A 16,052-nucleotide genomic window follows, 5' to 3' on the forward strand; every position below is an offset into this window, starting at 1 on the left:
AGAATTATGGACAAGACTACCATACCTGCTTCTAAAACTATATTCTGTAACTTGAATTCCTGGTTCCTTCTGCCCCTACCCACCCAAGTACTGTGATTGCATGTGTACACTGCCATGCCAAGTTTTGTGTGTGATAAAGCCCTCCTTCCTTGCTTCTTTGAAGCAACTCCTGTCTATGTTGTCTGGACATCGGCAGTTCAGTTCACAGATTAGCAGCAGCAGTTCGACCCACTCACAAACACTTCACGGATATACCAGCAGTCCAGGTCAGTAGAGCTGGGTTGTCATACAGTAATCAGTGGCGGTGGTTCTACCTAACAGGTCAGTCTGGGTTACACAGCAAATTTGACATTAGACTGGGACCATATATCAATAAGCTAAATGGTATCTAGAAATTATCTTGAGGCTAGATAGGCAACTCGGTGGTAGAGAAGGAGCTTAACGTGAGGCCCAGCTAGGATTTACTCCATTATCCTCCAATCCCAAATTAAATATGTGCTGAGAACAACAGATGGGCCAGGAAGATGGTTCAATAGGTGAAGCCCAAACTTGAGGACTAAAGTTCAGATTTTGAGAATCCCTGTAAGATCCAGGTGGGCGTGGTGACCCTTCTGTAATCCCAGTTATAGGGAAGTGGAAACAGGAAATCTCTGGAGCAAGCTGGCTAGCCACAGTAGCCAAAAACCTGAGCCCCAGGTTGAGGGAAGAGACCCAGTCTCAATCTATAAAGCAGAGAGGGATTGAGGAAGACTCTCGTCATTGCCCTGGCCTTCCATGTGTCCATGCACACAGGCATATATGCATCTGCACACATGTACACCTACACGTATGAACACGCACCTCTACATGAACTCACCACACATACATACACATACAAAGAATAGAAAACACTGACAGATATAAGCCCAGATCATTGTCAAGCACGAAGGTTTACATTGATGACCATTAAAAACATGGGTTATACATGATCTTTAAACTGGAAATAAGTTGGGAGTGGTGGCACATGCCTTTAGTCCCAGTACTCAGGAGGCAGAGGCAGATTGCATTTCTATGAGTTTGAGGCCAGCCTGGTCTACATATTGAGTTCCAGGACAACCAAGGCTACATAGTGAGAGTCTGCCCCCCAAAAAATTAAAAATAAAAACAAAATCAAGCCGGGCAGTGGTGGCGCACGCCTTTAATCCGAGTACTTGGGAGGCAGAGGCAGGTTGATTTCTGAGTTCGAGGCCAGCCTGGTCTACAAAGTGAGTTCCATGGTTATACAGAGAAACCCTGTCTCAAAATACAAATAAATAAATAAATTAATTAAATTAAATTAAATTAAAAAAAATAAAACTAAACTAGAAATAATTCAATTCAGAGGCCTTATATTCAGTCTTATTTTAGTGTTTTGTCTTAGTTTTGTGTTTTGATTTGTACCTTGGCTGTTTTAAGTAATATCTGTCTAGAGCAGCCTTGTTTGTTTGTTTGTTTGTTTTTCGAGACAGGGTTTCTCTGTAGCCCTGGCTGTCCTGGAACTCACTCTGTAGACCAGGCTGGCCTCGAACTCAGAAATCCACCTGCCTCTGCCTCCTAAGTGCTGGGATTAAAGGCGTGAGCCACCACTGCCTGGCCTTAGAATAGCCTTCTTTTGTGTTAATTTGATGATTTAGTCTTAAAAAAAAAAAGAAAAGGAAATTATATATAGATATGTGAGTGTTTGCAACTAAGCTTGTAGAAATCATAACAACATTTTTGATAAATTCATTTAGGTTTGTCCTCAGAAATACTGCAATAAGGCAGGGGAAAACAATAACTCACAAAACATCTCCATGGGCTATAATATTAAATAGGGCTACTGTGGTGTATGCCTGGAGTCTCCCACTCGGAAGCAAAGACAGAAAGACTTAGGACAGAGAGAGATATAGCAAACCCTGTCTCAAAACAAAACCCAAAAACAGAGAGGAGTGGGACGAGGAAGAGGAGGGGGGAGAGGAAGAAAAGGAGGAAGAAGAGGAGGAGGAAGAGGGAGAGGCATGAGATCACTGAGAAACCTGTAAGTAAATAGAAACCTTCTTCATCCTTGGCCCCACCCCCGGTTGCTCTTCCTGAGGTGGGAGAGAAGCTCGACCCAGCAGTCTAGGATCCTGGGCTCTGAAGTCATCCTGACCTAGTTTAAGTCCCCGTTGACTGTTTTTTTTTCTGTAATTTTTTAATAATTTTTTTTTGGAGCTTAAGAGAAAAACAACAGGACAGGCAAGTCTTGGCAGCTGCCAGGAGGAGGGAGATGGAGCAGAGAAAGGTGCCTTTTGAGTTAGGTGCAGAGGTCAGCCATGACAGAGAGCTGGTCCCTGGCAGGGTTGCTTAGCAAGAAGACTGAGAAAGCACAGAGCATCAGGGAACACAAGCAATTATCTAAAAGAAAGAAAAAGACTAAAAAACGTGGAAAAGGGAAAAGGAACACTTTGGATGGGTTGCATGGTAGAGGCTCCACTGGCAACTGCCACTCTGTGGGTTGCTGAAGCAGGGCCTGGCTGTGTAGCCCAGGATGGCTTTGAACTCACCACCCGTCTGCCCCAACCTCCTGAGTGCTGGGATTACAGGCATGCATCACCATCCCCAGCTTTGTTGCTTGCTAGTCATGTGACCTCAAGCAAGTCCCTTAATTCTTCCCTGACACAATACCTCATCTATAGAGTGAACTCAGTTGTAGTTTCTGTGTGTACTTGTAAGACTCTACGTCAAGTCCTATAGTTTTTGGTTTTTTATAGGTTTGTTTTGAGAAACGGTCTCAGTACTGAGACTGCGCTGACCTCCAACTTGGAACAGTTCTCCTGTCTCTGCCTCCGCAGTACTGGAATTACAGGCTTGTGCTACCACGACCTCAAAACACACAAACAAATACAAAGCAAGATGGCTCCAGCTAGAGGTCACCATGTGAGCGGAGGCTAGGCATGCAAACTGAGAGAGAGTTGGGAAAGACTGGTCAAATGAGACCAGTAAGGAGCAAGAATTTCTGTCCTCAAAAGATGCCAAAGACGGGGAGTGGTGGGGAATGTCTTTTATCTTAGCAGTAGAGAGGCAGAGGCAGGAAGATCTTTGTGAGTTTGAAGCCAGGAACATGTATGTATGTATATATACTACAAAAACAGACTTTTTTTTTTTTTTTACATTATCGATTTACCCATTGTCTTAGTCAAGGTTTCTATTCCTGCACAAACATCATGACCAAGAAGCAAGTTGGGGAGGAAAGGGTTTATTCAGCTTACACTTCCATGCTGCTGTTCATCACCAAAGGAAGTCAGGACTGAAACTCAAGCAGGTCAGGAAGCAGGAGCTGATGCAGAGGCCATGGAGGGGTGTTCCTTATTGGCTTGCCTCCCCTGGCTTGCTCAGCCTGCTCTCTTATAGAACCAAGACTACCAGCCCAGGGATGGCACCACCCACAAGGGGTCTCCCCCCTTGATCACTAATTGAGAAAATGCCTTACAGCTGGATCTCATGGAGGCACTTCCTCATCTGAAGCTCCTTTCTCTGTGATAACTCCAGCTGAGTCAAGTTGACACAAAACTAGCTAGTACACCCATGTATATGTGTATGAGTCTAAGTACAGCTTGTATGGGGGAAAGGGGATCAGAGAACAGCTTGCAGAAACTGGTTATTTCCTCCTGCCCATGTGGGTCTTAGGGATTGAACCCAGTCCATCGAGCATGGAGGCAAGTATCTTTACCTGCTGAGGCATCCTGTCGGCCCTAGAGTGTTGCTTTGTAATTGCTAATAACGCATAGGACTGATGTGTATGTACAGTGTGTACTTTGGGAAGAGTGTCTGGGGACATCACGTTGTTTGTGGGCTCCCTCTGGTGGAGCTGGTGGTTCATGTCAGTCAAAAAAAAAAAAAACAAAAAACAAACCAATGAGCAATTAATCTATGCTTTCATGTATTGGCTGTTTACTATGTAACATATGTGTTCTATTGCTAAAATACCGCCCCCCCCTCCCCCGCAAAGAAACCCATGCCAGCAGGGCACAGACTCACACCTGTGATTCTAGTGCCTGAGAGAAGGAAGCAGAGGAATCAGGAGTTCAAATCCATTCTCAACCACAAATCTAGTTGGGACACAAGAGACCTTATCTCAAAAACACAAAACAAAAACCAAGCCAAAAAAACCCCAAAAATCAAAAACCCAACTAACCAACCAACCAACCACTCCTCCAAACCCAAATCCAAGCCCTTGCAGAACTTATATTCTGGTGGGGAGACAGTACGCCAAACCCCCAAGAAACTTATTGGACAAACGTCATGAGAACAATTATCAGGGGGTAAGAAAGTACAAGGGAGACCATCACGCTCCCGTTCTAGCACAGCATCAGAGGCGTCAGAGGCGGTCTCAGTGAGAAGGCTCATTTGAAGCTGTAAAGGGGGTGACAAGGTGAAAGAAAGAGCTGTCTCAGGGAAAAGCACTCTAGATAGAGGGAGTAGAAAGCAGACGGCACCAGAGCCTGCCTGCAGGCTGGAAGAACAGCAGAGGCCAGTCTGTTGTAAGTGGAAGGAAGACAAGACAAAGTAGGTTAGAGTTCTACTCGAAGAGTTAAGTCTTCTGGGTCCTGTAGGTGATGTAAGGATTTTAGCGTTCACACTGAGACAGAGCCATTGGAAGAAGCAGGCGATCTGATTAAGGCTTTCATGGGAGGCTTTCGCTTCTGTATTGAGTATAGGGTAGCAAACATGAATGGGACCCTCAGAATTACATACTGACCGTGGTTCATACCAACACAGGTGGAAAACGGTCCGATTCTGCAAAGACTTTGAAGACAGCATCTACTGATTGTGCTAATTAGGTGTGATGTGTGAGAAAGAGCAGTTAAGACGCTCGCTCCCCAAAAGTATTTGCTTAGAAAATTGTTGAAATAGAAGCAGTTAATAAAAATCTTTTGTTTTTATTTGTACTGAAAAGCTAGGTTTTTGTTTTTTAACGTTGTGGGTTAATCTAATATTTGTAATTCTGGGTCTTCTTTTCTTGAGGGTCTTTCCCTTCTTAGATTGAATACACTGACAACTATACAAAGCCTGTCTTCACCAACTCCATTCCTCGTCCACACTTGAGTTGTATTCTAGAATTAATGAAGCATTAAAAAATGTTTCTGAGCTAAGAAGGTGGATCTCTTGATTTCGAGCCCAGTCTGATCTGTAGAGGGAATTCTAGGCCAAGGTACATAGAGAAAAACTTTTCTCGAAAAACAACAACAACACCCCCCCCCAAGAAACCCCCCCAAAAACAACAACAACAAAATGTTCCTGAAAACAATTTGCACAAAATGAAGGCAGCTGCAAGTATAATACTAGGTATAAACTAAATTTTCGGATATAAATGTTCACTTTGAGTTAGCCTTTCAAGTGTCTTCAAAAGTTCCCATCTATTTTTCCTCTCCTAGTCTTTCTAACTCGACCAATTGCAGTCAACATTTTTCAACGTCACCGTCCCTTTACGGTAGGAATCACACACATTTTTTTTTTTTTTAGAACTTACTTTCGATGATAAGAGCGGTGCCTGGGCATGGAGGCACAAGCCTGTTCTACAAGCCCTAGGCTGAAGGAGGAGGATCCCCAGGAGATCAGCCTGAGCTGACTTTGTTTTGGGGAGGGCGGGAGTACTTTTCACGAAGGCGGCGGCAGCTTGGCAGCACCAGCATCCTCGGAAAGGCGTCGCGTGCGTAAGATCCAGGGAGTCAATCACGCGCCTGGGTCTGCGAGGTGGGCGGGACCTAAGACTTGCCCCGCCCCGAGACGCTTGACTGGTCCTCTGGGTTCGGTCGGAACGGGGTGTGGATTGTTAGGCGGCCCCGCATCTACTTCCGGTGGCTAGGGATGCACATCCGGGTCACGCTAACGCCGCGGTTTCCGCCACTCTGTTGGTTCCACAGTGGGTCCCGAGTGGTCCCATGTCGTGCTGGGCAGTGTCTGCAGCCGTCTGGTGAGTCCCCGCCGCCGCCAGGGTGTGAGCACGGCGGCTCGGGTGCAGCGTTCGGGGTCCCGGCTGAAGAGGTCCTCCTCGGTCGTGTTGGGTAGGGGGTCCCGTCGCCGTCCCCTCGTCCCTGCCTGCCGGTCTGCCCTCGAGCATTTCCCGGGCGTCGCTCTGGCCTCGCCCCTTCTCGCCTCGGCGCCCGGTCTCTGCCTCCCCCTTCTCTCAGCACTTCTTCCCGATCCACTGTTCTTCCACCCGGAGCGTTGGGGTTTGGCTCTGTCCCTCAGCCCTCCTCGCCTGTGACCCTTCCCCCCTCCAGGGACTGGTAGATGACAAGAGTGTTGCGCCTGCCCTTTCGGAGCGAGAGGAGGGCTTCCTCCGAGTCCAGATCCTGGCCGACTGCTCCAGCCTGGAGGCGCGAGGTTAGACTTGAGGTCGCTTCCCCAGTTAGAGAACAACAAAGGCGTCCCCAGGTCCTCGCACTGCCTCCGTTTGCTGGGCTCTCTGGGCAGCAGCGAACAGGTGGCGGGCTCGCTGGCGGGCTTGTGCGATCTCCTGAATTGACAGGTCTTCGTCCTGTCTGTTTTGAGTCCTCTGTCCCACGAGAATGGATGTGCACAGCCGAGGCAAAAGTGCGGATGTTCTTCACTCTGCATGGATTTAAAGTTAGAGGACTCCGGGTTTCTAAACTTTTAAACCACTGTGATGTGTGGTGTGGTGTTGCTGTTTTCTGCCAAGATTCACCCATGTAATATCATTTTCCTTATAAGCTAGACATTGTTTCTTAGAACGTTCTTTTTAACTTCTTTTTCTCTAGTGTTGCTACCATGGTTTAGAAAATCATAATCTTCGAATTTTAAAACTTAAGACATCTTATCTTACATTTTCTGGAGGTTTAAAAGCATCTATAATGTGAAAAGGGTTAGACTTTATAATGATTAATGTCCTGTTTCTCAAATTTTGTGATCTAAGGTATATCTAGAGGTACAAATTTGGATAATTCTTTTTTTCCTCCCTTCCGGTTTTTGGGGTGTTTGTAGCATATCACTGCAACCATCATTTTCTTTTCGTCATTTTGTGTGTGATCAGTCTAAAATTCAGTATTAATAATTAAATATGTACAGAACAAACAACCGCGTTTATTATTGGTTCCTCTTGGCACAGTTCTCCCTCATATACACATAAGAGAATAGAACATAGACTGCCATATTCCAAAATTGGGCCTCTCCCTTCACCTATTTTTAGCAAAGAACTTTGGAGCTTGGCCATGTTAGTCCTAGATGCCACAGAGAAAGACCCTTCTGGTTGGCTTTCAGGATTAACCTGGCCAGGGAAGCCCCTATAAACATTTATCTGTCCTCCCCTGCACCTACACTAACTGGGAAGAGGACCCTTTGTTCAGCCTGACCTCCTTATTTCCCAGCAACAACCCCAGTAATCGTGGCTGCTCCGTTGACTTCTTTACCTCGAGGTTTGACGAATATTTCTTTTTTTACATATATAGTTGGTGCACAACTTTTAACTTTTTTTCATTTCTGAACTTTATGTTCCTTTCCACTCCTCCACTACCGTCTTCCTCTCCTTCCCTCTGTTTTTTTGGTGTGTTTTGACCCTTGGCTGGCCTGGAACTTTTGGAATTTGCTATGTAGTTGGAGATGACATTGAACTCGTGATCCTCCGGCCTTCTAGACTTCAGGATTACAGGTCTGTTCCATCGTGCTTGATAGTTTTGGGGTGGGCAGGGTTGGGTTTTTTTGTTTTGTTTTGTTTCTCTATATACCTCTGACTGTCCTAGACTCGCTTTGTAGACCAGGCTTGCTTCAAATTTACAGAGATCCGCCTGCTATTGCTTCTGCAGTAGCAGAATTCTGGGATTAAAGACACACACCACCATGCCTGGCCTACTTGATTGCATTTTAAGCATATTTTCAGTCTGAACCTAGTGAGGTTTTTATAGTCTATAACCAAAGGGAATTTAGCTTTAAGAATTAATGATGGGCCAGTTGCAGTGGTACACACCTTTACTCCCAGCACTTCGGAGGAGGCATAGGCAGGTGGGTATCTGGGAGTCCCAGAACAACCTGCTCTGCAAAGTGAATCCAGGACAGCCAGGTCTCTACACAGAGACATCCTGTCTAAAACAAACAAACAAAAAAGATGATGTTTTTCTTCTTTTTTAAAAATTTTCTTCTTGGACTGGAGAGATGGCTCAGCAGTTAAGAGCACTGACTGCTCTTCCATATATGTCCTGAGTTCAATTCCCAGCAACCACATGGTAGCTCACAGCCATCTGTAATGGGATCAGATGCCCTGTTCTGGTATGTCTGAAGACAGTGGTAATGTGTTCATATACATAAAAATAAATAAATAAATCTTTAAAAAATGTTTTTCTTCTTTTTAATATGAGTGCCTAGTACCCTCAGAGGTCAAAAGAATGTGCTAAGATTCCCTGGAACTGGAGTTACACATGGTTGTGAACTACTATGTGGGTGCTGGGACTCAAACCTTGGTCCTCTGGAAGATCAGCCAGCGCTCTTAAACCACTGAACCATCTCTCCAGTCCACTAAGATCATTTCTTAAAAAAGAAGTTCTGCACTTGCATTCAGAGTGATGGGTTCTAGTTCTCTGAACACTGTAGACTGCGCACAGCGTAGTCTTTGTAGATGATTCTGATGGACCTAGGTTATAGGAATGAAACTGTTAGGATTAAAAATACACGTGATGGCCAGGCATGGTGGCACGCGCCTTTAGTCTCAGCGCTTGGGAGGCAGAGGTAGGTAGATTATCTGAGTCCCTGGCCAGCCAGAGTTGCAGAGTGAAGTCTCCAAAACAAAATGTATAACCGGGATTTATCTTTTAAAAGGGACCAGAGAAACAAACTGTTAGTGCAGAATAAGTTAGATTTTCAAGTGATACTTTCCTGTTGTGATCTATATTGTTCATAGAAGTCCCTAAATGAAGTAAAGATTTGATATTATTAGTGGAGCATCAGTGTTCATCTCCCTGCATGTGGGATAGAACATGGGATGTGGGATAGCTTTCTAGCTACTGAAGAACCTGCCTTTCTTACTTAGTGGCTGGCTTGGTCAATGTTCTGTTGATGTGTGGAGACACCATGACCAAGGCAACTCTTAGGAAAGAAAGTATTAAACTTGGGGCTTGCTTGCAGTTTTAGAGGGTTAATCCATGATTATCACGGCAGGAAGCAGATGGGAGAGAGGACATGCAGGCGCTCAGACGGAGCCTTTTGAAATCTTAAAGCCCACCCCCAATGATACATCTCCAACAAGGTCATCCTCCAGTAAGGCCTCGCCTACTCCAGCCTGGCAACATCTCCCAGTCCTTCCCAGTTTTATTGAGCTCCAAGCATTTAAACATATGAGCCTATGGAGGCCATTTGCTTTCAAACCACCACAGCTGCCAACTCTCCAGTCACCAAAGACACTGTGCTTTTAAAGCGATGAAGAAAAATCAGTGTAGGTTTTCTGTAGCAGTGCTTACCTTACGTTTGTTTCAGTTTTTAAACCTGAGTGCTCAATTTTTTTTTTTGTTTTTTTTTTTTTGGTTTTTCGAGACAGGGTTTCTCTGTATAGCCCTGGCTGTCCTGGAACTCACTTTGTAGACCAGGCTGGCCTCGAACTCAGAAATCCGCCTGCCTCTGCCTCCCAAGTGCTGGGATTAAAGGCGTGCGCCACCACGCCCGGCTGAGTGCTCAATTTAAAAAGCACTGCTGCATGTTTTATACCTACCATGTTTTCTGGTTTTTGCTTGATCATTTTTGGTTATGATTTTTGTCAACTTACTTCCCATTATATTTTGTCGCAGTGCTTTAATTTTTCCCCCTTGAGTACTATGATATTTAAAGGACGATGCAGTTTAAATATTCAAGAAGCCAACTATACCTGGGACATGTCCTTACCGTTGTACCTTGGCTGTGATCTGCTGTGCTACCTCATGACGTCATCCTCTGCGTTCACACGTAACAGGCTCTCAGAAAGCTTGTTAGTAGCTTCAGTAGAAGCGTTTTATCTAAGAGATTTTTGTGTATTGCATGTTATTGTAGTCTGTGTGTCATTTAAATGGAGGAAGACCAGCTCAAATAGAAACATACTATGTTAGGACTGGGATATTGTTCCAAAAAATTCACCTAAGTGGTTTATTTATACCAAAGGTTGAATTCTATTTATAATGAAGTACAAAGAAAAACAGCTGGGCTTTATATTCTGATTAACTTAAAGATGTAAGTGCATGTTCCTATGACAAGTTCGTGTCTTAAGTCTCAGGCCTGTGAAATGCTGTACATCAGAGAACACAGCACATGCTAGAACATACCACCTTGATTTTGTTTGGCACCATTAACCAAGTCATAAAGTAGCTAGTTAGTGAATGTAGAAGTACTTTATTTATAGAAAATTGAAAAATGACACATTTAAGCCTGGCAGTGGTGGCACACTCCTTAATCCTAGCACTCAGGAGGCAGAGGCAGGCGGATCTCTGTGAGTTTGAGTCCAGCCTTGTCTATAAAACGAGCTTCAGAACAACCAGGGCTACACAGAGAAACCCTATCTTGAAAAACAAACAAAATCAGACATTTAGAGCATGGGCCTCATATTTGTTTTTAATGTTTTTCCCCTTTGAGTGTGCAAAATCATTTTAAATCAGAAAAAAAACTATAGTTATATAGTTCTTTTTAGGTGGAGGTCACTTATCCCAGACTGACCTCCAACTTCGTGTAAGATGAGGATGGCCTTGATCTCTTGACCCCCTGCCTCCATCTCCCCAGTGTTGGGGCTGTGCCAGCACATGTACCGGGATAGTGGTTCAGTTTAGAGAAGCCACCAGATCGGTGGGACACAGTTAACGTTCAGTGTCTTAAAGACCCCCTGTGGCCTGCTGGCCGGGCGGGCGCACTTTAACTTACTAGTTTGGTTACATTTATACCAGCTAGACCTTTTTTTCTTCCAGTAAGATAATGAACAGTAATCTTTGGAGTATAGTTCGTTCCGTAAATATAATTTGGGTGTCCATTATAACAGTGCATATTTAGATTGCTTACATGAATTAGATGATCTTATGTATAGAACCAGCAGTTAAATTAAATTCTGCATCTCATCTTGTTTATAAATTTGAGTTAAATATAAGAATTAATAGAATTAAACTAATTTAGGAGGAATACTGTACACAGTTGTAATCCTGGCACTTGGGAGGACATAGGAATTTTGGTAAGCTTGAGTGAGATTCTGTCTCAGAAAAAAAAATCAAACCAAACTAAAAATAGAAACTAAACACACAGAAAATGAACAACTAACTTAGACCTACGAATATGTCAATGGTGACAATGGTAGATGATTTTTAAAGCTAGATTTATGATTTCATGTTGCCTTGAAACCATTGAGAGTTTAGGATTATTGCATGTCTCTACATAGCTTAATATAATGATTACTTTATAAGTACAGTTATTTTTTAATTTAGTGAATTCTTTTACAACTGAACTATAAAAATCTGTAGTAAAGAAGATAGAAAGAAAAGAAGGAATAAGAAAGAAAGGTGAGTTCAGGTGGGCCTGGTGCCTGTGCCTGCAGTCCCAGGACTCAGGCCGCAGCAGGAAAATGAGCCTGGGCCACACAGCAAGACCTCCTCTTCCTGTGGGTGTGTGCACGCTATTGCAGGTGCCGTCTGAGGAAGGCCACAGCCTTAGAGCCCTGCTGCTGCTGGAGCAGAGTTGTAGGCGGTTGTGAGCTGTTGGACACGGAGCTGGGAACTGAACATGGACTCTTAATTGTTAAGTCATCTCTCCAGCCTCTGGGTTGACTAGGTTTTGTCCTTCATTTTGTAAAGATTTTAGCTGAATAATTATGTAAAACAATGGAGAGGAGCCCCTACTGCACCATTTTGCCTGCAGTATACCAGCAGAGCATACAATCCTTATTCTTTGGAGGCACTGTTAGGCAAATCCAGAATTAGGGGTCATCCCACAACTACAAACTGAGTTCAAGCCCAGCGTCTGCTACATGAGATCCTGTCTTAACAAACAACGAGAGGAGTGGCTGTCATCAGATGATTTACATATGTAAATGAAAGTGTCATAGTGAAACCCACTCTGTGTATAATGTATATTTGTATTTTTATGTGTATGTGTGTACATGAGTTTTTGTGCACATGTGTGCAAGTGCAAGAGGACAAAGGGTGTCAGACCCCTGGATGAGGCGCTAGAGGCAGTTATGCGCTGCTTGATGTGGGTGTTGGAATGGAACCAAGTCCTCTACCAGAGCAGGGTTAGTCTTAACTGCTAAACACCTTTCCAGCTCTTGTATACAATTAACATAATAAAAACATTTTAAAAAAGTAAAAGAGTTCCCTACTACTGCAGTAATCTTGAATCATGAGGTGATTGTTGTGAGAGTGCGTGAGCTCCAGAGCGTCATTAGGATCCTTTCTTAGTTGAGGCCAGTCAGATTGATGCCATTCAGTGCTTCTCTCACATGCATCCTTACACATGAAGTAACTGCAGTCCAGGAGGCCTTATATGAGATTTCATGCCCCTCGCTAGTATCAGAGCTGGTAAATTCTGAAGTCCAACCCCAAATTTTTATTCTTGCCAGGCCTGCCTCTTACAGAGGTTACTTTGTTGGAAAGGTACAATAAGGGCAGGAGAGATGGCTCAGGTCCTGAGTTCAATTACCAGCAACTGCGTGGTGGCTCGCAACCATCTGTAATGAGAAACAAACAAAAACACAAAACCTATGGGCCGGAGTGAGCAGAGCCAGAGCAAGGGGGTGGGGTGAATAAAATAAATAAAAAAGAAAAGGTACAGTAAGTTAAAACTGCCTTCAGTGCTGGTCTTCACTGTGCAGGCTGAAGCAGCAGCACTGGGAAAGAGTGGTGGGGTTTGTTTGCTGATCTGTGAAGTAGAGCTTGGTGATGTGGCTAACTGTCTAGCCAGCTTGCTCTGGGGATCCCCTGTCTGCACCTTCCCCAGCACTGGAATTACAAATGGCCTCCACACTCACCCAGCATTTATGTGGCTTCCAGGAATCAGAACTCTAGTCCTCATACTTATGCACCGAGCATTTCCCCAGCTTCAGACTCATTTCTCATGAGCAAATTCACATGAACCCATTCCTTAGTACTTTAATACAGAGGCTTGGAAGTTTTTCTGTACAATGCATCTCGTTTTATTGGAAGCTAGTGAGGGAAAGTTTGTGTTAGTTTTCATTAGAGAAAGTTTTGTAGACAACTTTAAGGATGGTTTTCCAAGAAGTAAAATTAGAAATTGTGAAAACAATTCTTGTTCTTAATATATTCCTGATAAAATATTCTTACTTTTAAGAATTTAATGTAGATGTGGATAATTTTCTCAGCAATTACGATGTATTCTTTTAATAAAAGTGTAAAGCTAGCATAAATATTCTTACAGCTGACAATACTAAAACATATCTCTCCTTTGTGCCTCCCAATAAAGTAGCCAGAAGTTGACTTCTGTGGACTGGGGCTGTTTAGTTATAGAAGGAGTTGCCTGATGTAGTGATGGCTTTTGTTTGTCTGCAGAAGTTTATCAGGGCAAGTGTAGTGTGGTTGCAGATCTCCAAACCCCCTCAAAAAAGTATGCGATTTGTGTTGTTGCCAAGTTATGGGGCTTGGCAAACAAAGGAACTGAGTATAGGTCCACTGGATGTTTTTGTTCTGTAGTGCTTTGTGTATAAAGGATTCTGAAAGGATATTCTAGTATGTATTTTAGATTTTTTTTTCTTTTAAGACAAACATTACCTTCAGCTGACAAGACTTCATTGGAGTTTGAAAAATAAGAACCAGAGAGATTGGGTTGATTGGGTTAATGGCAGAACTAGATTTAAAAAAAAAAAATGGAAGCACGTGTTGAAGTGTCAGCAGTGTACCAGATGCCAGTCAAGCTAACAAAAAGAATGGACAGCGCCTGGGGCTTCCCTCAGTTTCCCTGGGAACATTCTTAAAACACATTGAAGGTTCTGCCCATGGCAGGCAGACATCTATTTCCTTCCCTGCCGTCTAGTCACTATTCAGTGAGTAAAGGCTTAGCCCTGGTTGTTTTCTCAGGGTCCTTACCAATATTACTAGACAATAATTTGCTAGCACCAGTCTTCTTACTATTTCTCAGAAATCCCAAGATGCTCTTTTTACTTTCTTTACTCTTGTTTACCAAGTGTCCATTCCTGGAAGGAAAACCTCCCTTCCCAACATACAGCTCTCATCTCCATCACCTTAGATTCCTGCTGACAAATTACCACGGCAGAGAGTTTATCATTCCACTCCAAGTCGCTTCTCTGTTGTCATTCTCCCCCCACCCCCTACGCTGCCCCCTTTTGAGACTTTGTCTCTTCCATCCTTTTGAACTTCCGATTCTCCTGCCTCCACCTCCCAATCTGAGGTTACAGAGATGAGCCACCACACCCAGCTCATGTGTTTTCTCGGCTTCATTTCTGTTTACTCTAGTACTTACAACTTGGTGAAATGACATCATCTTATTTAGTTTTTTAATCACGCCCATTAGATTAAAGGTTACTTTATTTTGTGGACTCTCTATGCATCACTGACTTACTGTATGTAAACCAGTGTCTGACATACAGACATCAGATACGTTACGGATGCATTTAAGACTGGGGAAAGAAAGAAGCAAGGGCAGCCTTAGTAGATCTCTATAACAAAAGCAGAGGAAGCAGAAAGCAAAATGAGTGAGAGTTGCACTGCCTCTCCCCACATTAAAGATGTAATTACCCTAAAATAGTGGAAGCTCTCGTATAGGAGACCGGCTAAATCCCACATAATTTTGTGATGTTTAGAAGAAATAAATTCATATGCAGACGCTGTCTAACTGTGCACCCCTCCCTCCCTCCCTCCCTCCCTCCCTCCCTCCCTCCCTCCCAGCTTCTTTCTATTCTCTTTCTCTTTCATTCCTTGAGGTTAAGGTCTTACTATATAGTCCAGATCTGCCTTGAATTTGCAATCCTCCTATCTTTGCAGCCTCCATGCTGAGATTAGGGGCATACACTTTCACATCAGACTGTGTAATTCATCTTCCTTGTAGTCAGTAGAGGTGGATGTAGATGACTAAAATCTCTATACAAAAACAGCGGAACAGAGATTCTCATCTACTTCCTCTACTCTAAGGAAAAACTGTTTGGTTATACACATAACCTAGACTTATCAGTTATCTGTGGGAAACTAACAGTGAGAAAGAGAGGTCTCCATGACTTGTTTTCCTGGTTCATAGCACTATTTGGGAGGCTAGGGGACTTTAGGACTGGGGCCTAATTAAAAATGGCCTTTGAAGGTCATAGCCCCTAGTTCCAGAGTTAAAAACTTAAACAGTTAAGCTAGGTGAGGTGGTTTATGCCTGTAATCCCTGCACTTGGGAGGCTGAGGCAAGAGGATTAGGAGTTCAGGGCCATCCTTGGCCACTTAAGGACCCTGCCTTAAAATATTTTAAACAATTAAATATTTAGTAAGTGCTTTTATGGAAAATCATACTATTCTTAAATGCCACAAAATGATGTAAATCTCTCAAAAAGAAAAATATGAACTTCATTAAGCTAGAAAACTAAGGTCTTTAGTTAACAGCAACTGTCTTGCAGATGGGTAGTCTTTTGTTTGTTTTTGACTCAGAGTTTTGCTGTGTAGCCTCTGCCGCTCTGAAACTGTAGTTCAGGTTGACTTCAACCTCATAAAGATTTGCCTGTCTGCCTTCCCAGTGCTGGAATTAAAGGAGTGCACTACCATGCCTAGCTAGATATGTTCAGTTTAAATGCTGTTTTACAAATGCTGGTATTTGAGATCATTCTTAAAGCATTGAAAAGATTTATCAAGATGATAGAGTACCTGAAACTGTTGGTATTGCTGTTTACTGAGGAACTTTTTCTTCAATCTAAATTTAGAATTGGACTCAGTGTAAAAACAGGGTGCTAACTTCGGCTATATGCCAGATCTGTTAGACAAATTTTCCATTTATTTGGAATGTTTTTCATTGTTTTATGTTCCTCCTCCCCTCCTTTTTACTTGTTACTGTTTTTGTTTCTTTATTTTATTTTATTTTTTTATTTTTTTTAAATTTTTAATATTTTTTATTACGTATTT

At 43.2% G+C, this 16,052-nt stretch overlaps 1 protein-coding gene across 1 annotated transcript in view; it reads left to right on the plus strand.

Annotated features, from left to right (window-relative positions):
- Positions 1 to 5,846: 5,846 nt before the first annotated feature.
- Positions 5,847 to 16,052, plus strand: part of Eya3 (EYA transcriptional coactivator and phosphatase 3) — an 84,162-nt gene continuing 73,956 nt past the window's right edge. Inside the window, exon 1 of the mRNA XM_029476027.1 lies at positions 5,847 to 5,953. The gene's annotated coding sequence lies outside the window, so the exon portion shown is untranslated. The remainder of the gene's footprint in view (positions 5,954 to 16,052) is intronic.

This window comes from Mus caroli, chromosome 4, assembly GCF_900094665.2.
Source record: "Mus caroli chromosome 4, CAROLI_EIJ_v1.1, whole genome shotgun sequence".
Lineage (NCBI taxonomy): Eukaryota > Metazoa > Chordata > Mammalia > Rodentia > Muridae > Mus > Mus caroli.